We start from the raw sequence: 25,347 nt of genomic DNA, 5'->3' as shown, positions 1-25,347 counted from the left end.
CCCACCCACTTAGGGCTCAGGCCCATCCAACAGTAGCACATGGATGGTAATGAAAATGCTGCTCTCCACAATACTGGCACCTTCGCATGCTCAGCTTTCAGCGCATGCCTGTTGCAGACTACCAAGGTGGAGACTGGAGAGAAGCATTTCCCCATCAGCTGAGATATGTTTTTGGTGTGGGGGTGGGGGAGAGAACATTTGGTGCCCACCCACTTCTTGCCTAGGCCCACCCAAAATCTGCTGTCTGGCTACGCCCCTGCAGTGGATTGATAGACTTTAGAGAAGTCTGCTTGTCTGGCCTTAAGACTGAAGGATTTCCACACATTTGACATTCTTACATCAGTTCTTTTTTATTATTATTTATTTATCAATTTCAAATTTTATAAGCATTTTACATCTTGAATAAGAAAAACAGTACATAAATTCTAGGTGGTAAATCCAGAGGAAAATAAAAGAAAAATTGTACAACTTGTATTAGACCACACTAAGAGTGGAGGTTGGAGCCTTGGCATACTCAGGAGATGAGATTCAAAAAACATATTTTAAATAAGCACAGCTTAGCAAAATTAAACCATTTATTCCCATTCTGTCTCTCTGATCTAATGCTCAAGGCTAATCGTTACTGCCTAGTCTCAGCATGCATTAAATTATCTTTTTCTGAGTAATAAATTGTTTTAAATGTTCAGGAATTAAAAAAATATATTTAACCCCTAAATATTTGATGTTACATTTACATGGGTAATTCAGGTTGAATGAAGCTTCCAGGGCTAAAGTTGCAGATCGCACTTACATCAGTTCTTGAAGATATTCAAACAGAGTTTGCCATATAAGCAGGCATACGCCACTACCTTCTCTTACAAAAGTACACAGCTATGGAATGCGCTACCCACAACCCTAAAAACTATGGACAATCTAAGCAACTTTCACAAATCTTTGAAGACACATCTCTTCAATAGAGCCTACAAAAAGAACCCTTAAAGACACAAATCACCACACAACCCACCCAATCATATAAATACACCTCCTTCACCACCACCACCCTATCTAACACCCCCTACGCTATCTTCTAATATCTTTGGCTTACCACCGAATGTATCTAATATCCTCTCATGTCTATGTCATAACAATACTCTGTAAGCCACATTGAGCCTGCAAATAGGTGGGAAAATGTGGGGTACAAATGCAATAAATAAATAAATAAATAATCAGATGGAAAATTGTTAGAACAATAAACAATGATTTCAACTTTGTGAAACTTGCCCTGTAATTGGACAGCATGACAATAACAAAGGTGAAGATGAAGCTGCAAATGATGAATTGGACAGCACGACTTCTAATGCAGATGAGAATGACAAGGATGCTGATAAAGCATTCTTTGCTATGAGGAAGTCAAGTGTTTCAGACAGATTCCTTTGATCAATAGGTACAGACCCAATCAAAAGGCAGCAGTAATATTGCAGCCTGGCCTGATTTGAAGGAACCTTTTATCAGACTGAACAATCCACTTCTGCCTGTACAGCTGTTGAACACCTTTTTAGCTGTGCTGGATTAATGGCTCACAAGTGCACTCGCATGAATGATAGTCATTTTCAAATGTTAGTATTAGTAAAAGTGAGGTGGATTGAATTGTAGAGCAATAAAGTTGTTGGGATAAAAACATTACCAGTAGTTGCATTCATTATATTTACGGTACTTTTACTTAAAATTTACTCAAAATATTAGGCAATAACTTTACTTTCATGTAAGTAAAAGTACAGTGAAGAGCACACAAAAAAATAGACTTAAGTATTAAAATATACATTTATTTTTGTTTTTACTTAAGGACTTTGACCTACTACTTTGAACAGCTCTGTTTTTGAGTTAGAATACATTTAAAGCCTGAAATGGCTTTCTAATTTAACTACAATTCTGTAAATTATTGTTCTGGTGATATCATTGACTGAAATTTCAGTTTTAAAATGAAGAGCTGCTGAGAATGTATGTTTAGATTAAACAGCAGGGATTTAAATAGTTGTTTATTGCTTAATTTTTCTTCCAAATAGCTAGGCGGTACATGATAAACACCTGGGCTGCATCATTTAGGGGAATGATGTGCTAAGATAAACTGTATTTCTCTCTCATCTGCATGGAATCCCAATATACGTTTTGCAGCTTTAGCACTAGTAGACATGCTGCCATTTTCTGTAATTCATTCGGGATTCAGGCCAGGTTTCCTATCGGGCATATGCCTAAGGGTTCCATTTCTGCATAGGGTGTTTATAGATGCCCCCTGGGAAAGTTGGATAGCAGGGCAAAGCACTGTGCTGGGCAGCAAATTTTGTATGTAGTAGCTTTCTCACCAGGATAGGGCTAGTATACTTGTGCAGCTTCAGATGCTATTCTTTTGGGAAGCTACGAAAATCAAGGCACAGGGAGACAAATAGTCAGTGGACCACTTCTCCATCTGCATATCTTATATAATAAAACTCACCCTCAACATTCTGAGGACACTGACGTCACTTCCGTCATCAAAACGGGTTCGAAGGGTTCGGGGTGGTGAAACAACCGAAATCGCCGTCTCAAGGCCCCGCCCTCACATCAAACGTGATGAAGTCGAGGGCGGAGCAATGGCGTCACACACCAAGGGCGGAGCAATGGCGTACGGTGCGTTCAGGAGGTGCAGAGCAATGGCGTCAGAACAACGAAGGGGTCGGTAGGTAGGGAGGGAGGGAGAAGGGGGGGGGGATGTTGGGGAGGAAAACCTTGCTAGCGCCCGTTTCATTTGCTCCAGAAACGGGCCTCTTTTACTAGTATGAAAATAAAATCTAGCTTAAGGTCACTAGGACTCACTCATTCTTTTATAATTAGGGCATCTTTTCTTATGTGTTTATAAATTATAATTTTAGGTGTTTATTTTTCAGATGATCAGGGGTTCTTTGAAGGTACAAAAAAAAAATCAACAGAGTTGCCAAGTTACCTAGTTCCGGGAGGGAGAATTTTTGGCTAATCCTGGTTTTAAGCCTACATATGAGTGCAATGTAGGATGTGTAGTCCCTAATTCTACCCATTGAAATTGGTGCTGCAGGTCTCATAAGGCATTATGATGAGGTTGTCAGGAACCCAGGAATGATCAAAACTCTCTCTCCTGGAACTGGGTAATTTAAAAGCTCTGATTCGGTGTTTTTACACCACCAGTACTGTTGGTGAGTACTTTTCTGATGGAATGAAATACATACATGCGTGTCACTTAGTTATTTGTGCTTTCTTATATCCCACTGTTACCCAAAAACAGGTTTCTGTTCAAAGTGGCTTACAATTTACATTTGGTGAGTTACAGTCATTTTTTACTACAGTTGGGACATGGGGGAGACAATTGTAGTTTTATCAGTAAACTGTAGAATTTTTTTAAAGAGGTAGGTTTTCAGTTCTATTCTGAATTAAAGATAGTGATGTTTCTTGTGGGTTTTGGTACTGAGTTCCAGCATTTGGAAACCAAGTAGCTAAATCCTGCGGTGTAGATGAAGAAGTAGATATTCCATGGCTTCCGGGCTAGCATTTCTTGAGGATAATTTTATCAGATCTAGCATATATTTCAGGTGCTATCCCAAATAGTACCTTGTAAATGAGTGTGCATGCTTTGAAAAGTAGGTGTGCCTTGATTGGCAGCCAGTGTAGTGTTTTGAGCAGTGGGGTCGCTTTTTCATATCTCAATTTCTTGAGTTTAAGTCTTGCTGCCATTTTCTGGACGGTTTGTACTGATTTTAGTGCGCTTTCTTCGCATCCTACGTATGCTGCGTTGCAGCGGTCTAGTTATGATAGTATTGTTGATTGAACTATTATCTGGAAGGATTGTTTGGAAAAATAGTCTCTTATCCTTCTCAGTTCCATAGTGCTCTGAAGCATTTTGACATTACTTCTGATACTTGACTGTCCAGTGATATGTGTTTGTCGAGGATTATTCCCAATATTTTTAGTTTTGTTTCAATTTGAAATGTTTGTTGATTGTGAAATTTTGGTGGGATTTGGAGTTGTGCGGGCTGGATTATCAATAGAAATCAAACAAAATAAAACATGGAAAAGAAAATAATAGGATTCCTTTTTTTATTGGACATAACTTAATACATTTCTTGATTAGCTTTCGAAGGTTGCCCTTCTTCCTCAGATCGGGCTGGATGAAACCAGGAATTTGGTTTTGTCTTTGTTAAGTTTGAATGTGATTGCCCATTCTTCCATAAGATCCAGTCCTTTTCTTATTCTGTCCAATATTTCAGTAATGTTGTTTTTGAAAGGGAAATGGGACTTGATATACCGCCTTTCTGATGTTTTTGCAACTACATTCAAAGTGGTTTATATATATTCAGGTACTTATTTTGTACCAGGGGCAATGGAGGCTTACGTGACTTGCCCAGAGTCACAAGGAGCTGCAGTGGGAATTGAACTCAGTTCCCCAGGATCAAAGTCCACTGCAATAACCACTAGGCTACATCTGCGTATATGAATGGGTTGAGACCCATTAGTTCGATTTTTTATTTTATTTTTTTTTTTTGCCAAGTGGTGCCATCATTACAGGGGAGCCCTGTAGAACACCGCATTTTGGGGTCCAGGTGGCTGATGCAGGGGCGTAGCTACGGGTGGGCCTGGGTGGGCCCAGGCCCGCCCACCGAAGCGCACACACATTTGCAGCAGCAGCACGGCACGATGGCAGAATCCAGCCCGATTTCGCTCAGGCCCGCCACCCGGCCTGCCCACCACCACCCAAGTGCGCACACACACACACACAGCGGCAGCCTAGCGTACCACGTCGCGGGCAGCCGGGCATCTGCTCAGGTCTCCCAGGGCAAGCTCCGAAGTTCCGAACATCAGCCCGCCGGCGCCTACCTTCAGGAATGCACTGCAGGGTCGCGCAGGCAGCGCGTCATAGTGTTTCCCATGATTCCATCCATCCTACGCGGCGGTAGCGGTAGCAGCGCTAATGACTGGACGCGCGTACATGCACGCACACAGGTGCGAGGTGAGCCTCAGCCAGGCCCTGCCTGGACGTGGGAATTGGTTTGGGAACTGGAAGTTCGAGACAGACGAGAGATCATTCCAATCCAGAGTGAAGTTTCAGCACTCAGCAGTGTCTCCATAACTTTACTGCCAAGGTAAGCAGCAGCTGCCAGCAGCCCAGCCCAGCCCAGCAGCTGCCAGCAGGTAATAAAATTTTAAATGCTTTTTATTTCCTCATAATCATCATGTAATTTTTTTTTTTAATTAAGGCTAGCTCAAGAATTAGATGTCTGCTTTGGTTGAATCGTAGCTGCCATCTTCTGAGTATGTTTATCTCTAGTTACTCTAGGTTGATAAGATGGTCGTTGACAACCTATTTTAGAATTATAAGATGTTCTGGGATTCATGTAATTCTTGCGTTGTTGAAAACAGGGCTTTGAAGAAAAATACAAAAGCTTTTTATAATTAGATTTTTGTAGTTGTGGGCTCAGTGGTTGTATATTTCATATAATGTTTTTTTGGCTGGGGATGATCTCTGTAGTGGCCAGGTTAAAATAAAAAAAAAAGTTTTATGTTTAATGTAGGCGGGTTTTTGGATGCATGTGGGCTCAGAAGTGCCCAGGTCATTAAAAAAAACAAAAGGTTTTATATTTAGTGCTTCAGGGCAGGGAAAGGGGACGATTGGGAACAGGGGAGATGCCAGACTATGGGGGTAGGACGGGGCTGAAGCTAGGCTACAGGGAGGTGTGGGGGTAGGGTAGGGCTGATACATAGCTACGGGATGGATGATAGGGAAGGGCTGATGGGCTACGGGGATTGATGGGGGTGGGTAGGGAAAGGAAGGGCTGATGCTGGGCTATGGGGATGGATGGATGGGTGTAGGGAAGGCAAAGGAAAGGAAAACAAAGGGCTGATGCAAGGCTACGGGGATGGAGGGGGGTAGGAAAGGGAAATAAAGGTCTGATACTGGGCTACAGGGATGAATGGAAGGGGAAAAGGACTTCAAAGGTATTTACCCATGTTCTTTTTAATACAGTTTAATCAGTCATTTACATTTATTATAAAGTAAACCTTGAAGGATATATGCCATTTCTGTAATTATATTGCAGGATCCTGACATATGTGTTGAGATGTTTGCCATTATAGTAGACTTAAGTCTTGTCAAATTTAAGATATGGGATAACGTAACTCTATTTAAAAATATCAGTTTTTCCATTAAGTATGTGTATGGTTTATGCTGATGCAGGGCAGCTGTTGGGCAGACTAATTAGAAATCCATCATCCAGTGCAATCTAAGGCATTATTTTGTAGTATTCCAAGAAACACTACTCATACCTGTATACATAGTGCCCACCCAAAATGTCAGGTCTGGCTACGCCACTGGGCTGATGTGTGATTAGACATCTTTACGACGTAGGATCTGGACTTTAGGAAACCATTGAACCATGCTGCTACTGCACCGCTGATTTCCATGTTGTCGAGTAGAGCCATTAGTGTTGTGTGATCTACTAGTTCAAATGCACTTGACATATCGAATTGTAGTAGTAGTAGTATATTAGGATCTTGGTTTATTACACTTCTGAACTTCGTTATCAGGGTGGTTATGACCGTCTCGGTGCTATGTTATGGTCTAAAACCTGATTGAGAGTTGTGAAGGAGTGAGAATTGTGTCAAGTATTAATTATCAGTGCAGAAAAGGCCTAAAAACTGCATAGAGCTTACAAGTTAAGCTGGGGAGGGTGAAAGAGTACTAGGGGAGTTGATGTTTAGGCAATAAATACCATTTTTTTGTTGCATGAGTGGGGGTTTATCAACTTTCATTGTCAGCATGAATCAAATTGATGGTAAACCTGATAGTAAGGCAAAAAGGCTGTGAATGTGGCATGGGTAGATACCAGAGGCTGAAGTGGCAGAAGAGCAGGTTTTCCTGTGGTAATGGTGAGGGGTGATGGGATGAAAAGCTATGAATGTAATTGTAATACATATGTATACAATATACAAATTATCACACTGCCATTCACATTTTTTTTTAGCATAAGACAAATTGTTATGGCAGAAGATATATTAAAAATGATTGATTTGGTTTGGTAATATGAATGTACAGCCTGAAAATTGTATTTATATTTTAACTTGCGCCTTTTCGTTGATAGCTCATGTTACCAGAGGACTTACAGTACACGTTTGTACCTGAGGCAAGAAGGCTGAAGTGACTTGCCTAAATAGAAATAAAGAAAATAAGGTGATACCTATTTTATTGGACTAACGAGATCATTTTTGACAAGTTTTTAAAGGCAGAGCCACCAACCTGAGGTTAGGTATGAGAAAAAGATTAGAATATCAAAAACATATCTAAGTGAAACATAAAACGCATTCTAGTACTCGAGATCATATATATATATATATATATATATATATATATATATATATATATATATATATATATATATATATATATATATATATATGTTGATATTGTCATCTTTTGCTCATACTTGATCTGAAAGTTTGTCAAAAAATATATTAAGGTAGACCAATACAAAAAGGTATCACCTTATTTTCCTTTGTTTTATTTCTGTTTATTACTTTTAAAGTGGACTAACACAAGAACCACAAAATCCTGAGTGGTGTAGAATGAGTAGAGGTGAATCGATTAGGTTTGTTTTTTTTTAACTTGTTCCAAAAGCACAAAGATTAGGGGACACTCAAGGAAGTTACATGGAAATACTTTTAAAACAAATAGGAAGAAATATTTTTTTCACTCAACGAATAGTTAAGCTGAGGAACTCCTTTGCTGGAGGGTGTAGTAACAGCGGTTAGTGTATCTGGATTTAAAAAAAGGTTTGAACAAGTTCCTGGAGGTAAAGTCCATAATCTGCTATTGAGACAGACATGGGGAAACTACTGCTTACCCCGGGATTGGTAGCATGGAATGTTGCCACTATTTGGGTTTCTTCCAGGTGCTTGTGACCTGGCTTGGCCACTGTTTGAAACAGGATACTGGGCTAGCTGGACCATTGGTCTGACCTAGGATGGATATTCTTATGTCCTTATCTTCTACGTTATCCTAAGGTAATAGAGCAATACGGTAAGTGGGGTAGGCAAGCTTTGAACTCGGAACCCAGCCAGATCCTTAGCCTGCTGCTCTAATCCCGGGGCTAGTCCTTACTCTGACTTCATATCAAGTGGCATCTGTGGAGAACCTGATTATTGGTCATGTGATCTGCGAATGGTTGTATAACCCTTTTAGTGCTATAAATTACATTAGAAATTGAGGTATGAGCCAGCTTACTACAGACTGGATGTGCAGCTTTGTGGTTTTTCCCTGTTTTCTGGTTTCTAGTCTGCAGATGAGAACACATTTGCTGTTTTTTTTTAAATCTTTTTAAAAACACATTTTAGTGGTTTTGATGGTGAGTATTCAGACTGCTCCATTGGTCTCCAAGAATAATGTTTTGTTTTAGGAATTTGTGATTAAAACCTTTATTTTTGTAGTTTAATAGAACAAGTAAACTGAACCATAGATGCAGCTTTGGGGTGAGCATGGGTGGGCAGTGTCCCTCACCCAAATACTCCTGGTGCTAATGCTGAATTGGCCCCCACCCACAAAGTATACAGACAAACTACCCCATGGGGTGAACTTCTGGAAACACACTGTAAATAAATCTCTATATTGTTGGATCGTGCTGTCTCATTTTGAAATGCTGAGTGATCTTTTTTCATTAAGAAACCCCTCTCCCTGATGATTTTATATTTTCCAATAGTAACCACCACTATGATATATACATTTTTTAAATTTGTATTATGCTCTTATGATATAGTATTTATTTTTAACAATTTCCCATCACCTTATCCATTTTTCCTTCAACAATCACACTATTTCCAGTCATTCCACTCTGCATTTATACTTCTCATTCAACATATACAATCTTATGCTATATCAAAGATCCCAAATCGTGCACGATTGACGATTAACAGAAGTATACATCCTTTATATGTCTACCAATTTTCCAACTGCAAGGCAATACAATGTTCGAATTCTCTATTTCCACAAATAATTCTGTGCCTTTTTTTTTTGGTGTATACTCCCATTCAATTCTTCTGTTATAACTGCGCTTTCAGCTCATGTCCTTGTGATCACATATCAATCTGTAGATCTAAACCAGTAGTTCACAATGTCATTCCAATCTGTGGTTCTACACAGCTGTCGCTGATAGCAATTATCTCCAAATTGATCTTGACTTTTTTTTAACTCGTCAGTCTCATGATTATTTTATAGAGATATATATCCCCCCCCCCCTTAGATGGAGAATCAAATACTGAGTATGGCAGGAATTGTAACCCCACATACTGTCTTACCTTCCCCAGAAGTAAAAGTAGCCTGTAACTGGAGAATCGAACACTGAGCATGGTGGGGATTGGAACCCCCACATGCTGTCTTTCTCCAGAAGTGAAAATAGCCTGTAGCTGGCTAATAAATAAATCTCAGAAAGCTGCAAATCTGTAAAGACTGAAAAGGTTTTTCTCAGTCCGTGATGACTCATGATTTCTGTTTTTGGAATGTTGGCAGCCCTTAAACAGATTGCTGCCATTTCAGAAAGCATCCACGCTCTCCCATTTGCATAAAGCTCGGAGTGACTCATCGAGCTGCATCCTGTCTGCTCGTGTGGCATTTTTCACTTTCTTATGGACATCATTACTGTTATTAACATTACGAGCTGTAGTATTTTGATCAACATTTGGGTAGTCACACTAAATTTTCTTAAACAGAAACCATTGTTCAGGAAAAATGCAAGCCACAGCCAAAAGGTTCCTGTTTTCCAGTTTAGTAGTGGTTAATGTTTACAGACTTTAGTCGCATGGAGTCTGCATATAGGCATAACTGCATAGGCAACTACCTAGAGCACCACGTTTTGAAGATGTTGATTAATTTAGGCTAAAGAGGAGCCAGGTACATGCACTGCTTCGAAGGATGCCACTCTGGCACTGTAGGCCAGCTTTTCAGTAAATGGTACCCAAAGTTAGGGTCAACGCTAAGCGCTCCAGGCTGAGTGCTTACCGTGGATTCCCACACCCATCGTTGGGCGCCTGATGTAAATCGTTGGGCGCCTGATGTAAATCCTGGCATACAAGTTGGGCGCATAACCCCAGTGTTCTAGAACACTCAGTTCTGGGAACAACCCTGGCCTGCCCATGCCCCTCCCCTGGCCAAGCCCCCTTTTCAGTTGTGTGTGAGCCAATTTTAGTGCATGGGGTTATAGAATAGCATGCAGGCAGATCCGCCTGCAAAGCCTAATTGATGTCAATTAACATCAATAATTGATTAACGGCCCAGACAGTGATAAAATGTAGTTTGTTGAGGGCTCAATATTGTGTTGGTATGATCCTTGTGCACGCCCACTGGGGGGGGGGGGGGGGGTGGAATTTGCTGCAGAGTTTGATTTGAGATCCGTGCCCAGATTTGAGCGACCTTTACAGAATCTGGGGATATAGCTTTGCTTTTGCTGCTTTTCCTCCCAGTAGTTGGGAAGTAGAACCAGTGTCTTGCCTTTGCTCCTTCTCCTTCGAGCAGAGGCGTAGCTAGGTGGGGTGCAAGGGGAGGAGGCGCTCCCCCAAATGGATTTTGAATGAAATGGCGTCTATGTGAATTGGGCCTACAGCCTCGCATCAGCATCTGTTTTACAAACGATCCACTCTCCTTGACATCAAAACCCGGCTACGCTTCTGCCTTCAGGTAATTGGGAAGTTGAACTGGTGCCTGGCAGAGTTTTACGGTCTGCACCCCAAAATTTGGCAGGGAGAGATAGTGATACAATATGTGCATGTTTAATCTCTTTCTAAGCAGATGCTATGATTTCAGGTGCTGTGTATCCCTGTGTGGGGAAGGGGAGACTCCTAAAGTTGATACTGGTGAATAAATGGTGCTAGTCAGTAGTGGGGAAAGGGAAGATATTCTTAGTGTTGAAAGCAATGGTATGTTTCAAGATTGCACTATATAACTGCCTATATGAGGTTGGTAAGACAAATTGCCGACTGCCCTGTTTATGATACCAACGTTTATTCATGAATTAGTAGACGAAGTAGAAGCTGAGAAGAGTGTTAGATACTACACTTTGCTGGGGCAGACTGAATGGGCAATGCAGGTCTTTCTTTATCTGCCAACATTTACTATGTTACTGTGTTCTGGCTTGCCAATATTTGGGATCTCTGAACCCCACCCTCCTCCCCCAGGACCTGCTGTCTGGTTTTGCTTTTGAGCACTACAATCTTAAATCCAGCCCACAGGTGGAATATTTTGTTTGTAGACACACGAAAGGACACAGGACACACATGAAACATTAGATGTACATTTGAGAGACTGAGATCAAACTCCACATCCCCCGACATGGGAGTGAGGTTCATTTATTATGGTAGCAAGCATGAAAAAGAGAGAAAGTATTTTATGAGAAAAATATAATAGGAACACAGAAGTAGGGGAAGACCAACAAAGAAGTGCAAAAAAGAAACCTTGGAGTCGGCACCTTGTCGGGTCTTTCCTCTGAACTCTCATTGTCTTTGGGGATTTGTTTTATGCAGACCTGTTGGTCTACATTTTCTTTTTCTTTTTTTTTTTTTTTTTACAATAAACTTGGCATTTGTTATTCTTTAACTCCAGGGTTTCCTTTTTCCTTTTTGTTTTTGTTGGTCCTCCCCTACTTCTATTTTCTTTTGACTTCTATGGTCTGTGCCCTGAAATGGCAGATACAAATCAAGGTCAGGTATACACATAAAGTAGCACATATGAGTTTATCTTGTTGGGCAGACTGATGGACCATGCAGGTCTTTCTCTGCCGTCATCTACTATGTTACTATCCAGCTCATAATCGAAAGTGATCGCCGGCCATTTCCTGACACAAATCGGGAGATGGCCGGCGAAATCGGTATAATCGAAAGCTGCTTTTTTTGACAGCATCGCCGCTTTCCCGTCACCTCGCCGGCGAAACGAAGGTGGGACATGGGCGGGTATGGGCGTGGCTACCAGATAGCCTGCTTTCGCCGATAATGGAAAAAAAAATACGGCGTTAAGCAGTATTTCGCCGGCTTTACTTGGTCCTTTTATTTTCACGACTAAGCCTCAAAAAGGTGCCCAAACTGACCACATGACCACCGGAAGGAAGCGGAGATGACCTCCCCGTACTCCCCCAGTGGTCACTAACCCCCTCCCACAAAAAAACCCCCCACTTTAAACACTTTTTTCTAGCCTGTATGCCAGCCTCAAATGCAGTACCACCTCCATGACAGCAGAATGTGTTCTGTCCTCCGACAGCCTTTTCCTGCTTGTGATGTGGCTCTGGGGTGAGTGTGACACCTTTTCTTTTATTTGCACTGCAGAGTCACATCAGCAATGCATTGTGGTGGGTGTAGGTATTGGTAGTTGGTAGGCTCTACTCCCCTGATGCTTTCCCCCTGCTTACTGGGTCAGAGTGTGCCTTGTTTTGTTTCCTCTTGTAGTCCATGTGGTAGTGGCCATTTTTGTAAGCCACTTTTAGTTCCCTTTCCTGTGTTACCCACATTAGAGAACTTAGTTATTACCTTGAATGGTGCTGAAAGAGGGCATTGTACACCATTGTGCCAGCTCTGACCTACTGCTAATCTTAGTACCAGGGGACTCTTTGCCAGTGGTGCACAACCTCTGATCTGCAGTTAACTGTGAGTAAACGTGGTTATTTCAAGAAAGGACTTTTTCAGAGAGAGTAGTCTTCAGGTGTGAACTGGTGTGCCAAAGTTATACAGCAGCAATAAGTCCTAGAGGCTGTATGCAGGTCCCTGGAGCTGTTTTAGTGGGTGCAGTACATTTGTGGGTAGTGGGTTTTGGGGGGGGGGGGGGGTTGGGGGGCTCAGCTCCCAAAGTAAGGGAGTTATGCATGTGGGAGCTTTTCTGAAGTCCACCGCAGTGACCCCTAGGGAGCCCGGTTGGTGTCCTGGCATGTCAGGGGGGCCAGAGCACTAAAAATGCTGGCTCCTCCCACGGCCAAATGCCTTGGATTTGGTCGGGGTTTGAGATGGCCGACATAACTTTCCATTATCGCTAAAAAACAAAGTCGGCCATCTCAAACCCCGGCCAAATCAAAGGTATTTGGCTGCCCGGAACCGTATGATCGAAACAAAAGGTGGCCGGCCATCTTTTTTGAAAATACGGGTCTGGCCAGCTGTTTGCAGCACCGCCAAAATACATCGCCGGCCATGAATTTCGCCAGCGCCATTCGATTATTCCCCTCTGTTATGGTATGCACAAAACTCACCCATTTGGAGACCTTGCCCCCCATGCCTTTCTGCACTGCAGTAGAGGCAGGACTGGATTTCCTGTTGGGCAACGTGTAATTGGCCCAGGTGTAGTTTGCCTGTTTGTGAACATATTTGGTGATGAATTGTCCCCATCTACAATACTCCTCCCCCTCCCCAACTGCACCTATGTGTGCTGTGCAGTTGGTAAAGCATGCTCAGTATGAAATGGAGAGTCTATTGGGAGAGGGGGTTGGTTATTGTGCAATGGCAATATCTCAAGGCTGGATTCAGGACCTGTGATTGCAGTTTTCTGGAAGGCGCCCTGGTACGTGTCTTCCACTCGCAAGACCACCCCCCCCCCCCCCAGGCCAAGGAAAGCCACTGCAGTTACTGTAAAAGCACAGGGTCATAGCACATAGAGGTTGCCTACTTCAAATACCAGCATATTTATTGACATGATATACCATCATTACATTATCTAGGTGGTGTTCAGTAGTAAGATGAATAAAAGAACAAATAGAGAGAGAGTTTAAAAAATGCTTTCAGGAACAAAGACAGGGAAAAGACAGATTTAAAAAGGATTAATCTGGCACACATCGTGCTTGGGCAGACTAAAATTAAATCTGATTCTGATTCAATTGGAAGCTCAAAAGAGCAGGAGAAAACAGTTTGCTTCCCTCATCACTCTTCCACCCCCAGACAAAATTTAAATGTGGTTTGAGAAGGATTCAACACTTCAGTATTGTGTTGGCATGATCCTTGTGCACACCTACTGTGGGGGGGGGGGGGGGGGGGGGGGGGAAAGGAATGTGTAAGGGCTTTGAATATCTGCACCAAGGGGGTCAAAATGTAAATCCAGCCCTTTGCAAGAGATGAGTCAAACTGCTGCAGAGGGGAGATATGGTAGATATGTGTAAATACTTCCATGGCATAAATGCACAGGAGGCGTCTCTTTCTATTGAAAGGAAACTCTGGAATGAGGGGGCACAGGATGATCGTGAAAGGGGACAGACTCAGGAGTAACCTAAGGAAAGACTTCTTCACAGAAAAGTTGGTGAATGCATGGAACGGCCTTCTGGTGGAGGTGGTGGAGACAAAAACTGTATCTGAATTCAAGAAAGCTTGGGACAAGTACATAGGATTCCTAAGGGAAAGGAATAGATAGTAGATGGCAAGGGTGGGCAAACTGGATAGGGCATCTAGAGGCATATTTTCAAAGCACTTAGACTTACAAAGTTACATAATAACCTATGGAACTTTGTAGGTCTAAGTGCTTTTGAAAACGTGCTTCTGCCTTCATTTTCTATATTTCTATGAGTGGAATTAGGGACAGAAAAGTACCTGCAAAAAATATTTAAACCACTTTGACTGTGTCTGTAGAAAGGTGGCATATCAAGTGTGGAATAAACATAAACTTATTAACATTTAATTAAAATGTTCTGTCCTATTGTATATAATGCCGGCCGAGAACCACTGATCAAAACTAGATTATTCCCATTCCCTTGCCCTTCCCTCCCCAACAGTAAACAAGATAAGCATAGATGTGGTAGCTGTATTGATCCTGCTGAAAATTGTTCTTTGCCGTCTGTAAAACCTTACAAATGACCAAGGTTAGTGATTTACACAAGCTGTTGTAAGTGTCATATGTGATTCAGGGACTTGTGCAGTCTCTAGAGCTCATCCACTGGAAAATCTTTGGATGCTACACCTGTTGTCCAAATAAAAGTATGATGTCCTTTAAGCAATTCAGGGAAAAATCTATTTTTATGGATATTAGTACAATAAAGGTTTTGCAATTTGTTGATGTATTAATGAATCAAGAGCAGTGGCATACTGATTAGAGCAATGGGCTGATGACCAGGGAAGGAAGAGTTCAAATCTCAGTTCTCTCGCTTCTAGCTTTGGACCAGTCACATCCTCTCAGATACAGAGTTAAGGCTCTGTTTACCAAGGTGTGCTAGCATTTTTAGCACGTGCACAAAATTAGTGCTTGCTAACTGAGAAGGCGCCCATAGGAATATTGTGGGCGACTACATGGTTAGCTTGCGCTAAAAGCAGTAACGTGCCTCTAGCGTGGCTTAGTAAATGGGGCCCTTAGGTTGTAAGCCCCTGGAGGAGAGAACTAAATGCTGTACCTGATTGTTGTTATTCGGGACGTGAGCCCAGGCCGAGGCCTAGTATAGCAGGCCTAGTATATCATTTTGGCCAAGGCTTAGAGTAGACCGAACAGGCCCTACGCACCACTCCAGCCACCAAGCCCCGCACACATACAACAGCCAACAGGTACCACCAGAAAATGGGAGATAGAGCATTCAGGCGGGCCTCACAGCCGATCAGGAACCCACTCGCGCAGAGTCCAAGCAAGCGGGCCTCACGGCCAACCGGGAACCCAGTCACACTCTAGGAAGGGAGAAAGAACAACAAAGGGTTCTCTAAGGAACTGGAACATAAGCAGCGCACACAGTGCAGGGAAGAGACACAAGGGAAGGGGTGAGGGACAGAAGCCTCTAAAGGTATACACAAGGCTGTGCCACAGGGCGATCAATAATACAAGAAGCCCCAGAAGGGAACACTCTAGGCTGTACCATGCAGCACTCAAGGAAAAGAGGGAATCAACTATAAGAATACACTCTAGGCTTAACCATTCAGCACACAGGGAAAGGGGAAGCCACTCAAGGAATACTCTAAGGTGTGCCACTAGGCACTCAAGGGAAAGGGGGAGCCAACTATAGGAATACACTCTAGGCTGTACCATACAGCACTCAGGGAAAAGGAGAAGCCACTCAGAACACTCTAGGCTGTACCTTACAGCACTCAAGGAAAAAGGGAAGCTACTCATAGGAATACACTAGGCTGTGCCACACAGCACTCAAGGGAAGGGAAGTGTAAGCAGACAGAGGAAGCTACCTTGACACACACAGACCAGAAAAGGAACACTGCTCACTGGAAACAGGAGACAGATTCAGCCAACAAAGAACTAAAACAGCAAACAGGAGCAAAATACAGGGACAAGGGGAACTGCCAAATGGAGGCAGAACCACAGGGAGCAGAGCCAAAGCTCAGCACAATAAAGGGAACAGAGAGAGAGAAAACTAAACAAACAAAGGACCACAAACAGCACAACCTTAGAGAAGCAGAAAGCAGACCATGGCCCAGATGCACTAAACATTAACGACCCTTTAACGATGAAAATTTCCATCGTTGCATGCATTATAGGCCTTTTTCGGAAGCCGCTAGCAGATAACAAAAACTGAATGCAAACTAGTCACTTCCAATTCAAACGTGAACAATTAGCAATGCACTAACCATACCTACTACTACTACTTAACATTTCTAGAGCGCTACTAGGGTTACGCAGGGCTGTACAAATTAATAACTAAGGACAGTCCCTGCTCAGAAGAGCTTACAATCTAAAGGACGAAATGTCAAGTTGGGGTAGTCTAGATTTCCCGAGTAGAGGTGTTGTGATTAGGTGCCAAAAGCGACATTGAAGAGGTGGGCTTTGAGCAATGATTTGAAGATGGGTAGGGAGGGGGCCTGGCGTACGGGCTCAGGGAGTTTGTTCCAAGCATGGGGTGAGGCGAGGCAGAAAGGGCACAGCCTAGAGTTGGCGGTGGTGGAGAAGGATACTGAAAGGAGGGATTTGTCTTGAGCGGAGGTTACGGGTAGGGACGTAAGGGGAGATGAGGGTAGAGAGGTAAGGAGGGGCTGCAGATCGAGTGCATTTGTAGGTTAGTAGGAGAAGCTTGAACTGTATGCGGTATCTGATCGGAAGCCAGTGAAGTGACTTGAGGAGAGGGGTGATATGAGTATATCGGTCAAGGCGGAAGATAAGACGTGCGGCAGAGTTCTGGATGGACTGAAGGGGGGATAGATGGCTAAGTGGGAGGCCGGTGAGGAGTAGGTTGCAGTAGTCAAGGCGAGAGGTAATGAGAGAGTGTATGAGAGTTCGGGTGGTGTGCTCAGAGAGGAAGGGGCAAATTTTGCTAATGTTGTAGAGGAAGAAGCGACAGGTCTTGGCTATCTGCTGGATATGCGCAGAGAAGGAGAGGGAGGAGTCAAAAATGACACCGAGGTTGCGGGCAGATGAGACGGGGATGATGAGGGTGTTATCAACTGAGATAGAGAGTGAAGGGAGAGGAGAAGTGGGTTTGGGTGGGAAAACAATAAGTTCAGTCTTGGCCATGTTCAGTTTCAGGTGGCGGTTGGACATCCAGGCAGCAATGTCGGATAAGCAGGCCAATACTTTGGCCTGGGTTTCCGCAGTGATGTCTGGTGTGGAGAGATACAGCTGGGTGTCATCAGCATAAAGAAGATAGTGGAAACCATGAGATGAGATCAGGGAGCCTAAGGAAGAAGTGTAGATTGAAAAAGGAGGGGCCCAAGGACAGATCCCTGAGGAACTCCAGCAGAGAGCAGGATAGGGGAGGAGGAGGACAAACCATGAGAGTGTACTCTGAAGGTACGATGGGAGAGATAAGAGGAGAACCAGGAGAGGACAGAGCCCTGGAACCCAAAGGAGGACAGTGTGTCAAGAAGTAGGTTGTGATTGACAGTGTCAAAAGCGGCGGATAGGTCGAGGAGGATGAGGATGGAGTAGTGACCTTTGGATTTGGCGAGGAACAGGTCATTGCAGACTTTAGATAGTGCCGTTTCTGTCGAGTGTAGGGGGCGAAAGCCGGATTGATTGATACAGACGATTACAACGAATCACGTACCGTCTGAAATTTTACGTGAGCTCAGACCTGTCGTTAAGGCCTGAGCTGTCATCTCCCCGCTTCCCCCTGCACCTTAAATTCTATGCTGGCATGTACAAAAACAAAATAAAAAACACAAAACGTGGCACCCCCTCCTTCACAATAAATAAATAAATTCGTGATTAAATCAACAATGAATGTGATATTATATACTTTATCATGAGTCTTTTTTTTTTTTTTCATTTCTGGGACATAGATCGTAGAAGTCTATACCCGGCAAGAGGTCCTTTTACAAAGGCACAGTAGTGTTTTTAGCGCATGCTAATGATTAGCATGTGTTAAACACTAGAGACACCTATAGGAATATATGGGCATCTCTAGCGTTTAGTGTATGCTTATTTTTGGCGCGTGCTAAAAACCCTATAGTTCTTTATGCCGTTAGGTTTCTTTCCTACACAGCTACACTGCAATACTTCTTTTATTGTCCTTTTATGGTACATTTTAAAGCTAAAATGTGCAGTCACCGCCTTTATTATTTCTTCTAACATAACCCAACCTAGTTTTGTCTTTTCATTGACCATAGTTTCCTGAAATGTAAACGGTTTGCAACATAAGTACATAAGTAATGCCACACTGGGAAAAGACCAAGGGTCCATCGAGCCCAGCATCCTGTCCACAACAGCGGCCAATCCAGGCCAAGGGCACCTGGCGAGCTTCCCAAATGTACAAACATTCTATACATGTTATTCCTGGAATTGTGGATTTTTCCCAAGTCCATTTAGTAGTGGTTTATGGACTTGTCCTTTAGGAAACTGTCTAACCCCTTTTTAAACTCCGCCAAGCTAACCGCCTTTACCATGTTCTCCGGCAACAAATTCCAGAGTTTAATTACGCGTTGGGTGAAGAACTTTTCTCCTATTTGTTTTAAATGTACTACACTGTAGTTTCATCGCATGCCCCCTAGTCCTAGCATTTTTTGGAAAGCGTGAACAGATGCTTCACATCCACCTTTTCCACCCCACTCATTATTTTATATACCTCTATCATGTCTCCCCTCAGCCGTCTCTTCTCCAAGCTGAAAAGCCCTAACCTCCTTAGGCTTTCTTCACAGGGAAGTCATCCCATCCCCGCTATCCGCCCTTCACTGCATCTTTTCCAATTCTACTATTTCTTTAAGCTAAAAGCCCACCTTTTTGATGCTGCTTTTAACTCCTAACCCTTGTTCACTTGTTCAGAACCCTTATTTAATCATCCTCACTTTAATATTCCCTTATCTCTTGTTTGTCCTGTTTGTCCTAATTAAATTGTAAGCTCTGTCGAGCAGGGACTGTCTCTTCCTGTTCAAGTGTACAGCGTTGCGTACGTCTAGTAGCGCTATAGAAATGATAAGTAGTAGTAGTAGATGCGGCGACCAGAATTGAACACAATACTCAAGGTGCGGTCGCACCAGGGAGCAATACAACAGCATTATAACATCCTCACACCTGTTTTCCATACCTTTCCTAATAATACCCAACATTCTATTCGCTTTCCTAGCCGCAGCAGCACACTGAGCAGAAGGTTTCAGCGTATTATCGACGACGACACCCAGATCCCTTTCTTGGTCCGTAACTCCTAACGTGGAACCTTGCATGACTAAGCTATAATTCAGGTTCTTTTTTCCCACATGCATCACCTTGCACTTGCTCACATTAAGCGTCATCTGCCATTTAGCCGCCCAGTCTCCCAGTCTCGTAAGGTCCTTCTGTAATTTTTCACAATCCTGTCGCGAGTTAACGACTTTGAATAACTTTGTGTCATCAGCAAATTTAATTACCTTGCTAGTTACTCCCATCTCTAAATCATTTATAAATATATTAAAAAGCAGCGGTCCTAGCACAGACCCCTGAGGAACCCCACTAACTACCCTTCTCCATTGTGAATACTGCCCATTTAACCCCACTCTCTGTTTCCTATCCTTCAACCAGTTTTTAATCCACAATAGGACATTTCCTCCTATCCCACGACCCTCCAATTTCCTCTGTAGCCTTTCATGAGGTACCTTGTCAAACGCCTTTTGAAAATCCAGATACACAATATCAATCGGCTCCCCTTTGTCCACAAGTTTGTTTACTCCTTCAAAGAATTGAAGTAAATTAGTCAGGCAAGATTTCTCCACATTAAAGCCGTGCTGACTTGGTTTCAGTAATCCATGTCCTTGGATGTGCTCTGTAATTTTGTTTTTGATAATAGCCTCTACCATTTTTCCCGGCACCGATGTATCTTGCGAAGGATGTTAAAAAAATGGAAGCAGTGCAAAGAAAAGCTACGAGAATGGTACGGGATTTGCGTTCCAAGACGTATGAAGAGAGACTTGCTGACCTGAACATGTATACCCTGGAGGAAAGGAGGAACAGGGGTGATATGATACAGACGTTCAAATATTTGAAAGGTATTAATCCGCAAACAAATCTTTTCCAGAGATGGGAAGGTGGTAGAATGAGAGGACATGAAATGAGGTTGAAGGGGGGCAGACTCAGGAAAGATGTCAGGAAGCATTTTTTCACAGAGGGTGGTGAATGCTTGGAATGCCCTCCCGCGGGAGGTGGTGGAGATGAAAACGGTAACGGAATTCAAACATGCGTGGGATATGCATAAAGGAATCCTGTGCAGAAAGAATGGATCCTCAGAAGCTTAGCCGAAATTGGGTGGCGGAGCAGGTGGGTGAAAGAGGGGTTGGTGGTTATGAGGCGAGGATAGCGGAGGGCAGACTTATGCGGTCTGTCCAGAGCCAGTGTTGGGAGGTGGAAAGTACTGCTGGGCAGACTTGTACGGTCTGTGCCCTGAATAAGGCAGGTACAAATCAATGTAAGGTATGCACATATGAGTTTGTCTTGTTGGGCAGACTGGATGGACCATGCAGGTCTTTTTCTGCCGTCATCTACTATGTTACTATGTTTTCCTGCTTAAAAAAGAAATGGAAAGAAAATAAAATCAAAAAGGCAAAGGCGCTCGTCAAGGGCGTCCTTCATGGACGTGCTTGCCCCCGCCCATCCGCACCCGAATATGCCAGTGCTCCCTGCTTCCCCCCTGCATCCAAACCAATCATCAATTTAAAATAAAAAGCACAAACTTTTTGGGATTTTTAGAAACTTTCAGGCTGCCCCGGCACCCCTCCCTTCCTGTTTCCCAGCTCCGCCTCCCACCATTCTCCGCCCCCTCCTTCCTACCGGGCCCGCGCAACACCTTTCAACTCTTACGTCAGATGGGGGCGGGCCCAGCAGCAAAGGAGACGCGAAGACAGTGAAGATGCAACAACTCGGCGTTCTTCTTGCCCGTGCAGCGCCTTAGAGAGTTGAAAGGCGGGCCTGGTAGGAAGGAGGGGGGCCCGGTGGAGGGGGGGAGTGGTGACCACGATCTCGGGGGGGGGGGCGGAGCACGGGGGCGAAGAATGGTGGGAGGCGGAGCTGGGAAACAGGAAGGGAGGGGTGCCGAGGCAGCCTGAAAGTTTCTAAAATCCCACAAAGTTTGTGCTTTTTATTTTGAATTGATGATTGGTTTGGATGCAGGGGGGAAGCAGGGAGCAGTGGCATACTCGGGTGGGGATGGGCGGGGGCAAGCACGTCCGTGAAGGATGCTCTTGATGAGCGCCTTTGCCCCCTCCCAAAACACACGTGTTTGTGTTTTGGGGTTTTTTTTTGTAGTTTTGACATTTGTGGCATGCGCAGAGCAGCCAGCATAACGCTTGGCTGCTGTGCGCATGCTTTAGGGGCTGATCATGGATGGGGATTACACAGGTTTGGTGCATTGTACTTTACAGTACCGCACTGAACTTGTGCGACTTGTTTTTTTGGTGCATTCTTCGTTTTTAAAAAATCGTGAGGGACTTTAACTTTTTAGAGTTTTTAAGGTTTGTTTGATGCATCTGGGCCAATGTGTAGCCAAGTGAGGCAATCAAGCTCCTGCTGGGAAAGCCTATCAAACACACACAGAATAAACAGGAGAAAGCTAAACTCCAAGGGAAACACAAGCACCCAAGCACAAGCTGGCTTCAGCTGAGCAAACAAAGCAATTAACGCTAAAGCAAGGATTGCAGGGAAAGGCAGGCTTAAATGGATCAGGCTTTTGATGTCTGCTGGCTCAGTCCCTGACAAGCCAATCAGGAGCGAGTCCCAAACATTCCCCTGCCTATTCAGCAGAATCATAACAATTGTAAACTCACCTTGAGCTCAGATATGGAAAAGCAAATCCAAATTGAAACAATATGTTCAGACAAACTTTTGGTGTTTTCTTTTATTTTTTTATTTCACTCGTCTACTTTTGAAGGAACAGTTGGCACACATGTCAAACCAAAAGCAGTCTGAGAGCTCTGCCACAATAGCATGTATTACAGTGCAGGAAATCTGAATTTAGCAGGGCAGGATTAATCCTTGTGTGAGGGGCAAACAAATGCATTTTACAAACCCCATTACCCCTCCTCTACCTGAACCTATCTAGCAAACATGAGTCATTTCACAGTGATTCTTACCTGCTTCTGTCGCTGCTGCCTCTTCCTCCGTCCCAAAGACTGCATGGGTGGTGTGGCCAGACAGCATGCAAGGGAGATGAGGTGCAAAAATAGCTCTCTGTTAATTTCTGCCAAGCAGTGGGCATGTCACACGTTGTGATTCCAGCTCAGGACCCTTCTGCGAACCACACAGGACTGGTGGGTATCTCAAATCTCTGGCTTACTTTAGGGCACTCCAGCCTTCCTCTGCATCTCTTCAGTTTTTGTGATCTGTCATTCAGCTCCTCCCCACACCTGAGGAAGATGTTGGGGAGATACCAGTGCCAGAAATGGTTTTCAGTGCTGATGAGTCAGAAAAACTAGAACAAATCTCTGTAAACCTGGAGGATGTAATGAGGCAATTTAACAAACTAAAAAGTAGAAAATTGCCTGGACTGGATGGTATACATCAGTACTGACAGATCTACTACTACTACTTAACCTGAAAAATGAACTTGCAGCACAGCTGTTAGTAATATGTAATCTATCTTTAAAATCAAGCATGGTACTGGAAAATTGGAGGGTGGCCAATGTAACGCCAGTTTTTTAAAAGGGTTCTAGACGTGATCTGGGAAATTATAGAGCAGTGAGCCTTATGTCAGTGTTAGGCAAAATGATAGAGACTATTATAAAGAACAAAATTACAGAGCATATACAAAAGCATGGATTAATGAGACGAAGCCAACGTGGATTTAGTCAAGGGAAATCTTGCCAATCTACTACATTTCTTTGAAAGGGTGAATAAACATGTGGATAAAGGTGAGCTGGTCAATTATTGTGTATCTGGATGTTCAAAAGGCATTTAACAAAGTACCTCATGAATGACTCCTGAAGAAGTCATGGGATAGGAGGCAGTCCTATTGTGGATTAAAAACTGGTTAAAAGAAAACAGAGAGTAGGGTTAAATGGTCAGTATTCTCAATTGAGAAGGGTAGATAGTGGGGTTCCTCAGGGGTCTGTGCTGGGACTGCTGCTTTTTAAAATATTTATACATGATCTAGAGATGGGAATAACTAGTGAGGTAATTAAATTTGCTGATGACACAAAGTTATTCAAAGTTGTTAAATCTCAATTTTTCACAATCCTCTTGCAAGAGGACCTTATGAGACTGGGAGACTGGACATCTCAATGACAGGTGCAATTTGATGCATGTGGGAAAGGAACCCAAATTATAGCTAAGTGATTTAAGGGTCCACATTAGGAGTCGCCACTCAGGAAAAGAATCTAGGTGTCACCGTTGATGACACGTTGAAACCCTCTGCTTAGTGTGCGGTGGAGGCAGCTAAGAAAGCAAATAGAATCCTTAAGAATTATTAGGAAAGGAATAGAAAACAAAAAAAAGATATAGCGGAATTAGAAAAGTTACAAAGAAGGGTGAAAAGAATGATAAATGGGATAGGATGACTTCCCTATGAGGAAAGACTAAAAAGGCTAGGGCTCTTCAGCTTGGAGAAGAGATGGCTGAGGGGAGATACGATAGAAGTCTATAAAATGCTGAGTGGACTGGAATGGGTAGATGTGAATCGCTTGTTTACCCTTTCCGAAAATATTAGAACTAGGGGGTATGCAAGGAAGCTACTAAGTAGTAAATTTAAAATAAACCAGAGAAAATATTTTTTCACTCAACGTGTAATTAATCTCTGGAATTTGTTGCCAAAGAATGTGGTAAAAGCAGTTAGCTTAGCAGAGTTTAAAAAAGAAAAGTTCATAAGCCATTATTAAGATGGCCTTAGGAAAATCCACTGCTTATTTCTAGGATAAATAGCATAAAATCTGTTTTACTCTTTTGGGATCTTGCCAGGTACTTGTGACTTGGATTGACCGCTGTTGGAAACAGGATACTGGGCTTGATTTGGTCTGTTCTAGTATGGCAATGCTTATGTTCTTATGCTCTCTGGGAATGCTGTCCGTTCCCAAAGCGCTGCATCTTTCTCCTGTCCAAGATTAATCAAAACTGCAGCTTAATTTTATTTTTATGAAGTATTTTAACTGTCCTTTGCCCTCCTCTTCCTCAGAAGACTCTGGTGACATATTTTCCCAGAGGTGAAATAAAAATTGAATGAAGCAGAATTTATGGAGAGTCTCTTATAAGGGCCGGCATTAGAGGTAACTGCCCTGGGCTCTTGGAGATGGGGGGGGGGGGGGGGGGAATTTGCCTGCTTCCCTGGAGAAGGCACAGCCTGCAAGTGGCTTTAGGGCCCCATCCCCAGTTTCTGCCCTGAGCCCCTGAATGTCTGTTTTTGGTTTAATAGAACAAAACACATTTTTATATGGGGTACAATATGATGACTTTGTCCACAATTCAGTGTTTTCCATGTGTCTGGATATTGGAGGAAAATACCCCAAATCAGAGGCGTACCTAGGTTTTGATTTGGGGGGGGGGGGGGGGGGGGGGAGAGCAGATTTTTCTAAAATAGGCACCAGTCAGTGTCAGCCAGGCAGCAAGTTGATGTTTTTTGCTCAGGCACAGTGGCTGTGGCCAGCAGTGATTAATACAAGCGGCCTCTGCTGCATCCTGCCTACGAGGAAACAGGAAGTTATATCAGGAGGAGGGATCCAGCAGAGGTCCTGTGATTGGCTGGAGCAGGCAGCCTATCTTCTTAACTGCAATTAAAAAATATTCAGATTGGGACCATCACTTCAGGAACAGTATATACACTCCTTCCACTGTTAGACACTTTGTTTAAATCAGATGGGCTTTTGTTTGTGTGGTGACTCTACAGGATGTGGAGACCACTACTCCTGAGCATTTTTAATTTGGGTGAGCCCCAGAGCCTATTTTCAAATAGGGCCAGAAACAACACAAAACCCTGCAAAAAGACACTTAAAACCTATACAGAAAACTTACCACGCTGTTACAGCCCTAACCCACCAATGAAAAAACAGTGCTATATA

General features: G+C 43.3%; 1 protein-coding gene across 3 annotated transcripts in view; it reads left to right on the top strand.

Moving 5' to 3' along the window:
• PITPNM2 (phosphatidylinositol transfer protein membrane associated 2) overlaps window positions 1-25,347 on the top strand; it is a 432,451-nt gene that overhangs the window by 64,798 nt on the left and 342,306 nt on the right. For 2 of the 3 annotated variants that reach the window (XM_030220217.1, XM_030220216.1), the window contains exon 1: window positions 2,008-2,106. The exons of the other annotated variant lie outside the window; for it this stretch is intronic. The gene's annotated coding sequence lies outside the window, so the exon portion shown is untranslated. Of the gene's footprint in view, window positions 1-2,007; window positions 2,107-25,347 lie in introns of those variants that run through there. 3 annotated transcript variants of the gene reach the window in all.

Source organism: Microcaecilia unicolor, chromosome 11 (assembly GCF_901765095.1).
Source record: "Microcaecilia unicolor chromosome 11, aMicUni1.1, whole genome shotgun sequence".
Classification (NCBI taxonomy): domain Eukaryota; kingdom Metazoa; phylum Chordata; class Amphibia; order Gymnophiona; family Siphonopidae; genus Microcaecilia; species Microcaecilia unicolor.
This window is presented reverse-complemented; position numbering and strand designations above follow the sequence as displayed.